Below are 17536 nucleotides of genomic sequence, written 5' to 3'. Positions count from 1 at the left end.
ACATAAAAGACCTCACAATATGTTTTGTGTAATGAAAGAAAGTACTCAAAATGAAAAAGTGACAGCTTCTGTAGGACTTAACACTAGAGCAGTCAACAACTTCAAAAGACAGCGGCTGCCAATGCACAGACACAGAAGAGTGGTGGTGTGTGAAAGCACTCTCCCCTCTTTCAAATGGTTTCACTACTTCCTGAATCCATTCTGGATTTAATCAGGCCCTTATTGTTCAATAATTTTAAAGACGTAAGCCCAGGCTTCAAGAACCATGCCTGGGCCTCCAAAGAAAGAGAGTGTGTGTTCCGTGTGTGTGTGTGTGTGTGTGTGTGTGTGTGTGTGTGTGTGTGTGTGTGTGTGTGATTGGCTCTGTGGCTAGGGTCCTCCAGCAGGAGTTCCTGACTTGAAGGTCATCCAGATGGAAGCCTGTATGATTTGTTAGAGCTAGCCACCGTGTTGACATAGCATCTCCAGAGGTCTGGCCCAACAACAAAAACAGATAACTGTTGAAGGTTTTCCAAAACTCTTGATTTGTTCAGGTTAGGAATTGAAATTAGATATTGGTTGGAGAGAATATTAACTTTGAATTGTGCTTTTGAGTCAAAGGACAATCATAAATTGCAAATGCAACCCATGGCTAACCTTTAATCACAAATATGAAGTGATTCCACTATTACTTCATCAAATCTGCACAGGGAAATTAAGGTGGGTGTAAGTGTGGGTGATCTGATGATTTGAGATCATGATTGATCCTTAAAGCCTACTTTCTATGCAGTCTACTTTCAGGCAAATCATAGAGATTGTCATTTAATGTCCTCTCACTTCTGTTTTCAAACATTAGGTGACCTCAGTAGTTGGGAGAGCTGCACAGTGTACGCAAAGCATTAGTGATTGAGCCAACTAGATATGCTGACAGGACAAATTACTTCACATATATCCTCCTGGGGTGATTCAGATAACACGAGTCAAAGCTAGCAACATGGCAAATGAGGAGCCTTTGCCAAGAAAACTATCTTAGAACATTTAAATATTTACAATATTGTGTTTTAATGACACAATGGAGAAATTCATTGGCTTTTTCAAAACTACAGGACATTTCAAAATGGAGAAAAAAAGATTGCAATTCAGATCGAGGATCGTGATATTCTTTGGCCTGATCACCCACCCCGATGTAGGTTTCACGTCAAAATCTTTAGACTAGACTCCATCAACTCTCATCACTTAAGCTGCTGCAAATATGCAAAACCTAACAATAAATTCATACTGAAATATGTGAGTAATAGAATTCAAGACAACAAACTTTTGTTATAAATCAGGATAATTAGCACAATACAGAACTCAAATTGGCTATTTCATCTTAAACATGTGTGTGTGTGTGTGTGTGTGTGTGTGTGTGTGTGTGGAAGTTTAGTTTTGTCGCCTGTTTTTTATTTCTTCTCCAGAAGTGATGAAAGGTCCTTTCCAAGAGAACCTTCTGAACTGAAGCAGACAAAACAAAAACAAAAAGAAGTGGCTGAACAATAAAGAAGCTAGTAAAACAGAAACCAAGGAAAAGCCAAAGAAAAAGGGATGTTCTTCACAGAATCGCATCAGCCTCTGATAAATGGATGTTTTACAGGAGTGGGAAGCTAGACTTATCCACAGTCACGGCTCAGTGCCAAGTTAAACAGACTGTCCATCCAGGGAGGGAACAACCTTTTATTGCTGCTGCTATATGGTTAGAAAAAAAAAAGTACTCAGTCAGTATGATCTAAGCTTTTTTTTGTTGTCAAAAAACTGGGCTATGTGACCGAATTCCCGCAGGTGGATGCTCAGGGTCATCTGCAGCATTTAACTTGTGAGCACAACTGTCTTCAGCTCTGGTTGCCTTTAAATTGGACTGGTGAGAAAACATGTTTCTTCAAAAAGGAGCCATCACTGTTTGACAAGACAGTCTGTGTTTCAGCTGACATCAGGTGATTAAGTTGCATGAATAATTTGAGGAAGGAAAGTTAAGCCTGTCAGCTTGGAGGGCCAGAATGTGAAGGGGCAAGGACGAGGAGATGGGAGACGTGAGAGCGCCGTATGTACAGTCTCCCTGGAGACCCCCACATCATCAACGAAGCATCAGGCAACAATTTGGAAGGAAGAAACTCTTCTTTTACTGGCAGGGAGGGGGTGTAGACACTGAACCATTTGTGCCGCGTGCCACTTCAACTAGTCATAAAGGATGTTTTCTGTTCGCCGCTGCCAAGTTTTTTGATTCAGTTCTGGCCCTGCAATAACATCTCAATTCATTGATGAACTCTCAACCATGCCAGGGAGCAGCAATGCCGGGACATGACCTTTAACTATGGCTGCAAAGAAATGCTTTTTTTTTCCTTTTTTCTTTGTATGTCACTTGTAAAAGATGTTTGTTTGCTTCTTGTGTCCTCGTGATCTGTATTTACTGTTTTAATGTAATAAAAAAAAATAAAAAAAAAAGAAATGCTGAAATGGTATCTTAACAAAGTACTGGCATTTCACATGTATAGACCTTCAATTCGCTCTGTTATCAAGTCATGTTTCTAACAACATAATTCTCAATTTCCTCCTGTAACTTTTGCTTCCATGTATGCCAGCTGCTGGCCCTGGTTTGGATCTCCCAGACCACAAAGAAGGCCTTATTTCAGGCATGGACTGGTTGTTTAAAATGCTCTTACACTGGATAAACTTGCTAAGCCACAGTGTGGGAGAGCGTGGCATATGCATAAACATACACACAAACAAATTTTACTTGCCAGTTGCTTTATGATGCATTTATGTATGCTAATTTTCGAGAACAGAATTGACAATGTGCGTCTTCACTCTAAATCATACAGACTATATGGAAATGAATAGGACTATACATTCTGATTGCTGGTTCTTAAAAGTCTTCAGTCCATATTAAGTCTGCAGCTTATTAAGCAAATTGTGTATGCAGAACATAAAAAACAGAAAACACACTGACATGACTTTACTAGAATTTTCTTTTTTTTATTTAATACACATCAGTAATAAATAAATCCAAATTAAATTCTTTATGCCATTGATTAGATGTTTATGTATATTATGTTACAAACATACTGCCTGAAGTGATTATCACCTTGATTTCACAGGGGATGGTTTTATGACATTGCGTCTGCAATGTGGTTTTATTTTATCCTCTGCACGGCTTCATACCTCGACAAGGGTGTTTCAGAACTGAAGCGTTTTTGTCGGCCCAATTTCCTGACTTATGATCGATCACACGTCTTTTTTTGGGGTCTGTTTTCAAGGTCAGGAGGTTCGCACAGAAAATTAAACTTCTGCTCTATGCCGTTCCTCTATTTGTCTTCCTGCCCAGATCAACTAGTTATGTGCAGCTTCACGTGGCATCTATCAGAACTAGACTAGGCGCATAATTTAACCTGAACCGATTGGAAAGTTGCTTCTAGGTTCTTGTGAACTGCACTGTGGCGTGTCTGGTGGAATCACAAACATTGTCTAGAATGGCTGCAATCATCCGGAGAGCAACATACACGTGCCTGATGGACTCACTCAAAAGGAAAAAGTGAAAATGGGTCTGTGATCTTGAGAAAAACTTTCAAATAAAGTCTCCTCAAAGCTCTTTCTGTCTGCACTGTGGACAGCAACTGAATATATAATCAGCGTTTCCAATTGTTTTGATATGGAAGAGTTTTACCATGCCATTTCCTAATTATATCAAGTGCATGTACAAAACAAGGACATTAGCAACCTCTCTTTGGGCCAAGATACTTGTTACCATAGTCTCTGTTGTGTTCTTTTCACAACAAAACAGAAAAAAGGGGTTTTGTGAATAGTCATTGTGAAAACGGGAACAATTTCTTGGCAGCCAAGAGACTACGCCATCGATACTACGACTGGCAACAATTTTGCAGCACTAGGCCAATCAAAGTTCAGCTGAAACACAGATGGGGCCTATCACAAATATTGTTTGAAGGAGATGACACATTCTACTTCCTGTCTGTGAATGGTACTGGTATTTCTTTGTATGTAGGTTCCAATTTGCATAAAAGCATACGAAGTCCATGTTATTATCGACGTATATCAATTTTACCAGAATACTAGGTAGCAAATTCTCCCAGAGCATAGTAACGTCTAAATACTGCTACCAACAGTGCCTTTTATTAACACAAAAACAATGTACGTGAAACCTGGCCCTTCTGTGTTGAGGCACGAGCGCCCAGGAGCCCACACACCCACCAATAGGAGACAGATGCTGCTCTCATATGACGTCACTTACTCCCTCACTCTGCTGACTCTGCGCAATTACGACGTCATTTCATTTCTGTTCCAAAACTTTGCAGCTTTTATATAAACAGCTTCTCACCATGGCCATCCTGCCCAACGGGGGTCAACAAGTTAACAGGTCATTTTCCATCAATGCTTTCAGCGTTATGTGGAACCATAGACAGACACCTTCTATCACAGGATTGGCTACTGCTGGTCTGGACTCAATGATTGTTTGGTGGCCAAGGTGCGGACTAGAAGGAAATATTTAAGGGCCACTGAATGTCTTAAGTCCCTCACAGTTTGGGTATACTAGTCCAGGGTGTGCAAGGGCAGATGTAGCCTTCCGTTCTTAATTTCTGGGTGTTTACAGAATTCCCACTCATCAGCCTCATAGCCAGGCTGAAGGTGTCACACAGACACAATAGTCCCTACAGCTGGTGTCTTCTCTTAGCTCAGCGCTTGCAATGCACTGCAATCTGTAGCCGCTAACTAAGCTCCACAACAGGAGCACGCAGAAGAGGAATCGTCACGGGTTGGCTGCAGTTGAGAGATGTTACCGCAGCCCGCTTTGAGGTGGAGCAGGAATGTTTTGGTCCCACTTCGGAGAAGGCCCATCTCCAGCGTGGCTAGGCTCAACACAGAGAAGTAAAACTGATCCGTTCAGCCCAGTTCCTTCATCAGAATTCATAATGGTGATAAGGTACCTCACTGAGTGATTAGTGGACCGACTGAATCAACTTTCCAAACTGGAACAGCAAAACAAGCCAGATCCAAGGTCTCTGAAGAACTGTAGTTCTATGATACATTATCCAGACTGACAAAAGCAATGGGAGGACAAGGATAACAGAAAACAATGTCAAGCCAAACAAAAACAGACAACAAACAGACCCAGCTTATAATTGTAATAGTATGTTGGTCAGTAAGTTTTAATTATTGTTCACTAAACAGAAAGAGTTATTAGACATGTTAAGGTACAGGGATTTGTAAATATAGCATCCTGTTTGGAATTTCCTCCTGAGGACATGATCCTGACAGGTAGCCAAGTAGCACTGCAATGCTTGTGACTGTGCAATTGAGACAATCAAGAATCTTCTCCCATTCCTTTACAGATATTCACTGGATTCCACATTGGTTAAATGCAACTCGAGCATGAGGCCTATACATACATTTTAAAGTAAATGTTCACATGACACGATAAAGTCTAATTCAAGTCAGACAGCAAATACAACACCCACACGGAGGGGGCATGGTGAGTAGTTTGGGAGACGGTCTCTATTTTAATGATTAAATTCCCACACCCCAGATCTATATCTGCCCCAGGCCTTGAAAATTGCTGACTCATCTTCATAGAGGCTATAGCAGTGGCGGTTTTGGTTTCGGTGTGTGTGCATGTGGTGGAGGCACTGCCATAAACAGTGACACCCCAGCGTGCCTCCAGGATGTGCTGTATTAACTCTGTGTGTTATTGTAGGACTCATTCCCAGAGCAGGCATAGCGCACAGAGAAAATGCTTGTTTTCTCTCACCGATTTAAACACAATCTGACTCAGTGGGGCTAATTCTGTTGTGCTTATTCAGGACATGATTTCTCCTGAGGACTTGGAAGAAAGGAGGACGTAAAGACAGACAGTTATTTCACCCAGTCCTCATCTTGTACCCCTTGTTGTAGTGCAGGGGGGTCCAACCACAACTGTTACCAATTGGCCCTGGTGTGACTGACTGTGTATAGAGGGTAGTGCTTTGTTGCCAACCAAAACACACACATCTCTGGATGTAACTGGAACTTCACTTGGCACACACAGAGGCACTCAGCGTGATGATACAACTCAGGGCAATTATGGTATTTACAAGAAGTTGCACAGCCTTGGAAGAGTTTCTATCAACTTCTTTTCTTTTTTTTTAGCCTGCTTATTGTAAACAAGCTCACCCCGAGGGTCCGTGGAGAGTGAGGATTAGGGGGAGTTTCACTAGAAACCTCAGTGTTTTACCAGAATTTAAACTGGGTGCAAAACCCAACAAATCATTTGAATGCCTGCCAAAAAAAAAAAAAAAAAAAAGTGCAATAACAAAAATAGAAATGTGCATATATGTCTACAGACGATGAATGTCTGTATAGGAAGAATCCTAAAAATGTGTTTTGCCAAGCCGACATTTTTAGACTGAGAACACATAAACAAAGCCACTTTTTTTTCCTAACCATCCTGTAGCACAACAGTAAAAATGTCAGTTTAGTTTTTTCATAATGGGCTTTCCATTATTGTTTAAATATTCAGACTGGTGATGGATAGCTAATGACTTGATTTCTGATGTCTTGTCCAACACCAACAATTCCGGAAAAGCCATATTTTTCACCCAGAGGCCGACCCTTCTTAACTTGATACTGAAGAAATCAATGAATATTAAGTAACATTCCTCTGAAATGCAATAGGAATATGATACACAGAAATGCCCACTTAAGCAAATAAGACAGAGAAACCAGCAGTATTATTGCTGTTGGAAACTATGTAGGTTACACGGACCATTTTCTCACTTGTCTGTATCCAATCCCCAAAACAGGTAACATCCCAAGATAGGAACAGATCCATGGCAATGTATATGTAAACACAGATTCCAATTACACAAGTCATTGACCCATTTTTAGGTGAACATTGCTACACATCCTGCCCTGTAAGCACATTTAACTCCATATTTTCTCATCATCTTCCCTGTTATCGTGTCTCTGTGAACAAATTTGGCCACATGAGCGGGAAGGGTTTTGCGAGGGCATCACCATACAAACAATTCGTCCTTCTAACATCTGGCCTTCTGAAGTGCCGGCCACATGTGTACAGATTAGTCTCACTGCTGGACAATATCGGGCCCCACTGGCCCCAATGAATCTCTGCTTCCCAGCAAAGAGACTGACAGGCTCCCCCGGTCAACACATTGGGGGTAAGATATTCTTTATTGCATCATTAGACATTTTCTCCCTCAAGGGTAGCTGAGTTATGATAAACGTCTTGTTTTATGCTGCTTATGCTAGGGTAACGTGCCAGTGATCAAAATATATTATGTTTTAATCATTCTATGGTGGCAACACATTCTTTCAGTGAAAACTTTGTGTTGGCACCGTCTTTATAAACTTTGGAATAAATGTAACTTTACTAGTCCAGTTGGAAAACCTACTGACACCTGAAAGAAGTAGACTTCCAGCTCTGAATATTGAAAGAACAGTATTGGCAATGACTCTCAAGCGGACTTTAAGAGGTGTAAACTTAACAAAAGACTGGACCAGTACTGACCTACCACTCTGACTATCATTACATACTGTTTTGCCGTCACATTTCCAGCCTTAATCCTGACCATTTGTGTGCCAATTTGAAACTGAAACCGGCTGTGTGTCCATGGACATTTTCACCTCCCTAACCCTGCTACGGTTACCCCCAGATCCATCATCCCACAAGACAACAACAAAAAGAATGACAAGCTGATGAATGAATTTCTCAAAGTTGAGCTTCCATTTGAAAGAACACACTTCAAAGAAAAACACATAAATTGAAGAAAACCTCCACACTAGTTCAGTTATAGCACGTACGGACCATTGGGTTTGTACTTGCTAGACTCCAAAGACAAAGTGCATGTGAATTATGGGAATGAAGTCCACCATAGTTCTGTTGGAGGACGCCATTAGTTTATTCCATTCATACATGCATGACATGGCAGGAGAAGTCAGACTATGATTCGAAATGGCACAGAAACTACAACACACAGGAGCTAAAGAGCAGTTCCTACAAATTGTAATGCAGGGTTCCATGGTGTGACTATTTTTGTTGTCTGTCAAATGTGGACGGGTCAGGCTTCACATTTGACAGACTTTTATTGGACACGCCGGTGTGACTTGATATCAGTGGGTCAAATTAAATAAAATGTAGGAAGTGCAACCAGTGTACAAAGTTAGCCTGGAGCCGTGTAATGTCATCTAATTTTCTATTTAAAGCATTTTAAGAACATTATTAGCATGTCAAAAATACACATCATGGTGATACCACTACACTGTTTCCTTCAGCCCGACATGAGGCTTTAAATCAATCTATTCATCTTTATATTTCCTCTATAGTTGCCCATCCTAAAATGCCCCAATGCATCACTGAGCACTGACAGAATAATTTAATCTGCCCTTGAACATAGGAAGTATGGGCCTTTTCAGAAGCATGATGAGAAAACCACTCAAGCTTTTTTTAAACAACCTGGGGAGTTTGAGTTTGAGTCTGTAAAGACTAGAAATGATGAGCATCGTGCAATGCGAGTCATGCTGTCGTCTTATGATACCGGCTGAATAAAAACAAAACCTCATCGGCAGAATAAGAGATGTCATCAAGATGGTTGGGCATGTGTTGACCATAATAGGTTGTCCAGGACAGCTGGAAACCATCAGTAGGGTGTGCAGAATTAATTAGGATCGAACCCATACTGTCAGATGCCAGATAAATAAATACACCTTGAAAGAGAAAAGGAGTAACATCTGTGTGGGGCTGCCAGAAAACCCCAGTATCACTCATCTTATATTGCATCACTGAAAAGTAAATGCAATGAACTTGAACTTAAATTACCAGTGTATTACATACAGTTAAGTCACACTCTGTCATTTCAGAATTAATGAAAACAAGGATTTGAAAATATGAAAACACAGTGCAACGAGTCTGATCACAACCATGATTTCCACCGTCACCCCTCTTATGGCCAGGTGCCACCGAACAATGTGTGCGTGATGAGCATGAGGGTGCCAGCAGCAGCAGCAGCAATGTGAGGCAGGGACCACCCTGTCACTGGCACGGCACCTCCAAACCAGCCGCCGTTACACTTCATCACTACCATCACACTTCATTAGCAAGGACACCCAGGAGGGGGTGACACATTGAGAAGTTAGAGCGAATACAAAACTTGAAACGGAATAGGTTTGATTGGATGAGATTCATATTGCATGAGAGTCAAGTGCAGAGTTGATTTTGGCACAGTAACCAGTTTCTCTTCTGTACTGTCTGCCTGGTTACTGGGCTGCCATTAGATGATAACACGATTCAATAACACCCAAACAACGTCTACAAAAAGTCATTTCAGCCATTCATGTCAGAGGAAAAAACAATTACTTTTGAAGTAGGCCATTTCATCACTGAGTGAATAATTGTCTGGTTGCAGACACAAATTCTAGTAATCACAATATGTTTAATCTTCAACAAGGAGTCCCTGAAACCAGTAGATTTCTACAGCTAGTATAAACACCAACTGGTTTACTATCAACCTGAGAAAGAGACTCAAATATCAACTATCTTTGATTCCAACAGTTTGCCTGCGTTAATGTTACACATTGTTGCTTTATTTTTCCACCTGAATGCATGCACACTGGCATGCCACTCCTTTTTATTTTCTCTCTACCAGCAACTGTATTTACCTTGTTCGTCAACAGTGAGTTTTATAAAGTCTACAAAAAACCACACCTCACATTTAGGATTCTTTTCACCCACATTTCAGTTGTCATGCTAGCAGGTGAGCCGCGTTTGGAGGAAGCTTATTGTCAGTTATGTAGCAGATCAAAAGCAATGTGCACCAAACGACATCACAATAACCAGGCGCATTTACATGATTGTAAAAACAAAATCATAAGTAGGCCTAGATTAAATGGGAAAGGTTGCATCATAATCAGGGCATTTTGAGGAGGGGTGTAACACCACATAGCCTCTTTCTGTCTGCATAGCATGTGTGATTGACAGTAGACAGGAGGGGGGAGCGAGAGCAGACTGTCCACTAGTTAATTGATCATGGAGGGCGTCGTTCTCTTGGACGGCATTTAAAAATGCTAAAATGGGTTGCCAAATATACTTGGGCTGCTGTTATTATGCCGGGACGGCTCTCAGAAGTAAAGTCTCTCAGTGGGAAACAGAGACTAGATGACACTAAATCTGAGACATAGTTCATAAACTCAGTGATTATAAAGAAGCAGATAACAGTTACGGGTTAATCAGGATTTCATGCTTCAGGTTGTCTACGAGACAAATTTATTTGTTTATTGTGTATGAAATTTAGGGGTGTTTCTCAATAACATTACTTATTTGTCGTCCTGAATGTTATGGACCTAAGTGATGAAAAAGACAGAATGCAAAAGAGACACTGAGTTTCTCACTAACTGAACAACTGTGCACTAATTGAAATGATCTGACTCTTAGCATAACTCAGCATCCCCCCATGGTGAGTGGAGCTTCCTGGCAATACGCTGGCTGGCCGACTCACCGACTGAGGAGTTATGGAGGGGACTTTGATCTTTATGCCAGGCTCTGTTTCACTCATAATGCACTCACACGCATGGAGACACATGTGCTCCCATGCACAGACGCTGACACAAACACACGTGGATACACTCTGGTCTATGAGCATCATACAGACAGGCACACCCTAACAGCCACGCAAATAGACGAAGGCACACACTTCCCGGATATGACACGCTTCCGACAAACATTTGCATCCCAGACTGAGGAGTAGTCATCTCCGCAGTGTTACTTCACACTGCTGTTCAGAGGGAGAATGGGAGCAGTGGGAAACAAAGGGCTAGATCACCTCTGATAGAGATGTTTTATTGCAGAAAAGTGAGTTCAGGGCCAGCTGGTATTTATCTGCTGGAGATCAGTGGGCATGCGGAACGTGAAACATCACAGAGTTGTTGTTCGGACTGGAAAATTCTCAGATAAGGTGGGATCAAATCTGGCTGCTGTCAGTGGACTTTACTTTGGATCATGCACTGAGCATGAGAGTCATTTTGAGAACTCTTTCAATATGGATCTTAAGTTCAAAGTCCTTATAAGAGGCACGTCTGATAGAGAGCTCTATCAGTGGCTTCAAAATAAGAAGCGGTTTATGAAAAGCAGGTCAAGTGAGCCTGCTCAAGCACACGTCAAATACAATCCAAGTGTTATCAGATCTTTGAATATCATTGTTGCGTCATGGCAATACTGTAGTTTTATAGAGGTATAAAGGTGTTCTCTCCAAATTGCAGCATTTGCAGCTGACTGAAATATGACATATGACTATGAAAGCAAATGTTTGTATTAGTGACGGTTATTCTCATATTGCAAGTGCATCAGACAGAAATAGAGAGTGGTCGGAAATGGGAGGAAGCACATAAATCGGTGATGAGGGAATCATGGCGCACAGACAGGCGCACCATGAACAGAGTGAGTTGTAGGCCATTTCTGGTACATTTTACACCCATTCTGGTAATCCCCTGGTCAGTGGCATTCTCCTCACACTGTGTTGGAAGGCGAATCCCCCAAAAAACAACAGGTGCAGGAGAGGGACAAACCTCACACAGCCGCAGGTCAATGCTCCATCCTTCTTTGCACAGTGTGCTCACATGAGGACAAAGGCTAAAGAAAGGCGCAGACAAATAAAAACCCAAGCCCTAGTTGCTAAGGGCTCAACATTACTTTGACGTCCATGAATTATGCTAAATTTTTCTATACCTAGTCCTGGTTATATTCTCTCCTTCTAGAACTTGAAATAAGATGTTTGGTATTGTTCAACGTTATGTCAGTGACATTTTGAACTTTTTACAGCCTGACCCAGAAATACTGAATACACTGATGCCAGTAACATAACATAGAGAAGGGCATGGCTTACTGGGGTGGCACATGAGATGCTCAATAATTGCTGAAAATCTTAGTGAGTATGCAGTGGATTTAGGGTAATTGCTCTCTACTCATGGAGGCCAGAACAAATGTTTGGCCAACAGTGTGGCTGAAACAACTTCCCATCCTGAGAGGAAACAGCCTCCCACATAGCTTGAGGACAGCTAGGAGTGATGCAGGGCACTAAGCAAACATCAAAAATATGACACAACGAGCCCACATGCTTCACTGTGGGCTACGTGAGCTGAAAAACATGGCTGAATGCACAGACAGTTAGACACAGAATAAAACCACATGAATTCACACAGTTGCACACACATTAGTGTGGACATGAGTGTAGTCTTAGTAGCTGCATGCTTTTCCCCACACAAGACCCCTGAATGAACGACACACGGCAACACTGCAGTCCAAGTCTCATCATCATTCTGTGTAGCTAGGAAGTCTGATGGTGCACTATAAACTGCAGTCATTTAAACAGCTGCACCTACAGCTGTCATGTAATAACACAGCTCCTCTAGCTGATGAGCAAAAAGGAGGAGGTGCTGATTACTGGAGGAGAAGAAGCAACCTCCTTGGAGGAATTAAACAAATTAACAAATCTTCTGTGAGATCCTGTGACTCCACCTTCATCCGCCCTATACTTGGTTCGCTCCACCACCATAACACATCTATCCCACGGAAGAGAGAGCACACAGCCATTAATCATTCCACTTGGTAGGTGTAAACACCAAGCGTTTCACCGAAGACAAATAGTGTGCCGCCACTGCCACCCTCTACTGCCCACTAGTGGGTTAATGTATGGGCTGCATGAGAGACAGATTGCTATTTCAACTCATGATTCTCCCCCATTTTAATTCCATTTCATGAAAGTAAATGAGCCAAATGCTTAATTAGGGCAAATTACTGCTGAAAATGTGTACTGGAACCAAATGAGACAGTAGTCTAATAACACAATATGTATCATAGCAGTAATTCAGCAAAAAAAAAAAATGTGTTCCGTGATTCCTTTATGGAATTCTTACATGAGCAGATACAGTTTTATAACTATTTGAAATAATTCTTCTAAGTGTTCCTAATTTGGGCTGAAAACAACGATTCTGGCACTTTACAATATCAACAACAATCAACCTACAGACGCTAAATGACCACACTATAGTAGACTGTCGCTTTGAGTAATATCCATGAAATGTACATACAAAAATGCCATAATATTAAGGAAAACTCTACCCAAAATTATAGAAAAAATGTCCAACAGTCTCACATCTACATCATTTCTAAAAACGCTGAACATTGTGTGCATGTGTGTCACTGGTCTGGTCAATCCAGGTCTATGCCCACACTAAAGCACACCGCATAGTCCGTCTCAAACATGAAACAAAACGGAAACAAAATGGGAGGCTGGTATTCAGCCAAGTTTGAAACAGATGAGAATGATTAGATAACAGATCAAAAGACTTTCTAGAAGCATGCATTTGTCCAAGCAGGCTAGATCTGTGCATGTGTCCATAACACGTCAAACGGACGTCAACATTTTACACAAATACATAAGGTATTTTAAATTGTGAGGCAAAACCAGGCTGGGGGGCTGTAGATTGTGTCTGATTGCACACATGCAGGTTTATCAGATAACAGATGAGATGGATGGGGACATGAAGTGTTTCTCACTTGAAAGCTTTTGTTGTAGAAAGGTGACATTTTGTAGCATGATTTAAGACTTGTAACAGTCTCTAAGTGGACAGATAAGTGTGGTGTTACTTTGAAGGTTGGTAGACAGCTACAGTTTGAAACACCTCCTGTCAAATCCTTCTCAAATGCAATAACAATATGTATGTTATGTCTACTCAAGATTTGAAATTTAAGAAACATTATTGTTAATTGTCTATATTGACAAAATATTTTTTTTTTGGTGAGGGCTTAAAAAAATTCACACCTATGAGACAATTAAAATCACATAACAGTTCCATAAATCAATAAAAGCATGAGTACAATGCTATGAACTAAGGGTCTATTATGCCATGTTTAAAATGCACATAGGAGAAAAATTCTAAATATATAAAAGTTAAAAGTTGACAGTACAGTTTTCACCAAATAAGTGTATGTCAAACATCAAATGCTCTTTAAACTGTAATGTGAGCTTGGCGTGTCTCTTTTTTGCGTCTGTGTGCGGTCCTGCACTTACATCTACCTCAAACTCCATCCCATCTCAGCCAGGCCAGTGGCCTCTGAGCTCCTCATGCAGATATAAATATGGCCCATGTGCCAGTCGCAACCTGACAACATGTGCTGGACATGTGGTGTAGACTTTCAGTACAAACACAATGATCTCACACTCAGACAAGGCACTTACACTCTCAAGCATGCGCGCACACACACGCGCACACACACACACACACACACACACACACACACACACACACACACACACACACACACACACCGGGTGCAGGCTGCTAAATAACAGATGTATATATGTGCACTTGCACACACACATAAACACATAAAAATGCACAGCAGATGAAGGTGCAATCTTCCCCCTGTGCTCAAATGGGAACCACGTGCTGGCTTTTGGTTGAGGCAGACTTAGTAAAGTAAGTCCTTCCACTCATTATGTGGGATGACCCATACTACCCTGAGGCTGAGGGGAACGCGAGGCAGCTCTCTGCACATCGGCCCTTTGAACGTGGCCTCCAAACCGGCGCGGTTAGCAATTAAATAAACAGAGGAGGAGATTTGTTCCCGCTGTCACTTGCGTTAGCCAAAAGGAACCTGCCGGGCCAAGCTTCAGTCAGTCTAAGGTACCATTAAATGGCAGGGAATCCTTTGCCCAGAGCCAAAGGAACTGGCAGCTGAAACTGCAGAGGTTCCCAACCACCAATACCACCAACACATACGGCTAACGTGCTTCCTTGGACAATCTACCCGCAAGAACTCTCTAGGGAGAAATTACAACACAGTATCAACATCGGCTTGCCGTTAAATTGTACACATACCACATGAACAAGGCAATCACTCTACCTAAAAAAACAACATCGCTGAGGCTTGGCTGTGCAAACAAAATTCAGTCAAATCATAACATCCACATTTTGAGCAGGTAATCCTGTGAGGTGATGCTTACTAGTGGACTGTGAAATATCTGTGCATGATTTTTTTTCATATGATTGATGTATTCCAACACAGTTAGTGTTATACACTGCTGGCCAATGGTGAAGTCTTTATATCTCTTATACTAGGATACTAGTAACAATGCAGCAATAATGCAATCAAATGTGCACTCTATCTTGGTAGTGCTACATTGAGAAGGGATTTTGGGCAAATATTAAAAGGCTGTGTTTACATTATGAATACATAAAACTCTGTCTCAGCTGCTTCTCCAAACAAATTCAAACAAGAGATGTAGTTTAGCTCCAAGCTATTACTACTTTAGCTGCTTCTTCATACAAACTTAAGTAGGCTATGTAGTTGAGCTCCCAGCCTACCATATATTTTGCATCCTTCAAAATCACCCCACTTTACAACTATTCATACTTCAAATAAATTAAAGCACATCAATTCTTTTTGTCAAATATTTCTTTGTATCTTCCATGACTCCAAAACCAGTTTACCATAATGCTAGCACTGGTCATAAAGGTCTTGATGGTCTGCCATACCTGACTTTACTGGCTTCCTTTGATCTATGGTTAAAGTACGTATATTACCTTAAAAAATCAAATACAACACTTAATGTTATATGTTAATACTATTAAATATAAAACATGCGTTTGCATTTCAAATACAGATATCATTTATATATCTGTATCTTACATTTTCTGCACTTTGCTCAACCCAAGTGGTATGGTATGTAATGCTGATGTAAGACAGTAGGAGCAGCTGCTGTAGTATTAAGTAGAAAGTCAAGTTAAACCCGTGAATTGGCAAGGAAAACTCTCCACCAACTGGTTCAATAAAGAAAGGCAGACAATAACAGGGCTGTGGCAGCCTTACTCAGCATCCCTGATGGTGTGAGTTAAGTGTCTGGCTACAGTAGCATGTCATATGTCCACCATGGCCCCAGGCACCCTGCAATAACTCAAAAAACTAAAATATGAAAAAAGCCAGCTGAATGAACTGTAGAATAATAAGTAGAAGTAATACGTAAGTCAAACGGTCATTTACGCTTTTTCAAAACCTTGACTCAAATCATTCATCATGACCCAATCCAAAAGCTAAGATTAATATAATAGACGTTAATATAGATTGTACAGATCACAGTATCAAGGTAAAAACAGATAATGCTGGCTAAAACCCCTCTAATGTCCACTAAGACAGTATTAAAAAGACGGATTACTCAAATACATGGTAATAAGACCAAACCCTTTCAAGAACACACACAGCTCAAGAGGTGTTTGTTTCCAAGTGTTGTGTCATCCTCTGCTTTAAAGACGGTGTTGGGAAAGAACCAGTGAAATCATACCTCCCTAGATGTTTTTTTCCTTCCTTATTAGTGTATGCGTTTTCTGGGATAATGCACAATTGATAGTTTGTGAAAAAGCTTGCGACTGCCAGCTTGGTGGCTGTGCGTGTTGTGGAGGATGGATGGAGTAGGGAGTGGAAGGGAAACAACCTCGCCCAGTCTCTACACAGGCCTGTTGGCGGACATCTGGATGTGATCCGGGTCTGCAGATGAGCTGAGCAGAACTGACCGCACCTCACTCCTGCATCATTCTGTATACTGGGCCTCTCTTGGTGTCCGTCTGCATTATATACAGAAGGACAGAGGTGTGTGAAGGTAAGACTAATAGAAAACTTCAGTGTTTAAAGGTGGTCTTGCAAATCTTTTAGCTCCGTTGATACCTTTAAACTATAAAGTGGGTTGGAAGTAGAGAGAGCCAGCAAGATACTTAAACATTTCAACATGCGGACATCTCCAAACTCCCAAATACAATACTAAGACAAAAGCATCCGACGACTGAGCTGCCTCACCTGACATTAGTAAAATCAGGTTGTTTCTAAATTCAAAACATATTTCTTCTTTTCATTTACAGCTGTATCGGATACATTACAATCCATAAGGCATTACTTTCAATGTATTTATGAAGTGCTTCTTTAGCAGAGGAAAGATTTTGAACACTAAAGAGTTTGTTGTCTATCAGGGTTTAAATGTAGTGGATTGAGTGCAGCATCTAGTGGTCTGGATCCTGTTAGGGCTCTCTACTCTAGCCATTTTGTTGTATACAGACACTACACACTGATAGCACCACTTTCACTTTCGTTCAGTCAGCTGTCGTGCAGCTTGAGCAGTTCCATGGTCCAATTTCCATCGCAGATTCTGTCAAAAGATTGATTATAAACTGTCATGAGCTTGTATAAATGTTATGGAGGGATTATTTCACCTTTTATCTTTAGAACTGTAGTTATAATAATGCTGTGTATCATGACTTTATTTGCTTGCTCATGAAGTCAGGAACTCTTCACGTCTCCATAAAAATCTAACTACCAAACTATCCTGTGCCTTGAAAATGAGATGCCAAAAGCACTTAGAACAAACCTGTCTGCTGTCATTTATACAATTTATGTGCCGGGAAAAAAAAAAGTCAGCAAAATCCACTGCTTTCTAATTGTTTCTTAGAGAAGTGTGATGGCACTAGTGCTGTGCTA

The 17536-nt window shown here is 41.1% G+C and overlaps 1 protein-coding gene across 1 annotated transcript in view; it reads right to left on the bottom strand.

Moving 5' to 3' along the window:
- The window catches only part of stx8 (syntaxin 8), a 43141-nt gene that overhangs the window by 10086 nt on the left and 15519 nt on the right, over nt 1–17536 (bottom strand). The window lies entirely within an intron of this gene.

Source organism: Sparus aurata, chromosome 1, assembly GCF_900880675.1.
Source record: "Sparus aurata chromosome 1, fSpaAur1.1, whole genome shotgun sequence".
NCBI lineage: Eukaryota > Metazoa > Chordata > Actinopteri > Spariformes > Sparidae > Sparus > Sparus aurata.
Note: the sequence above shows the minus strand (reverse complement) of the source record. Positions and strands in the feature narration are given on the sequence as shown.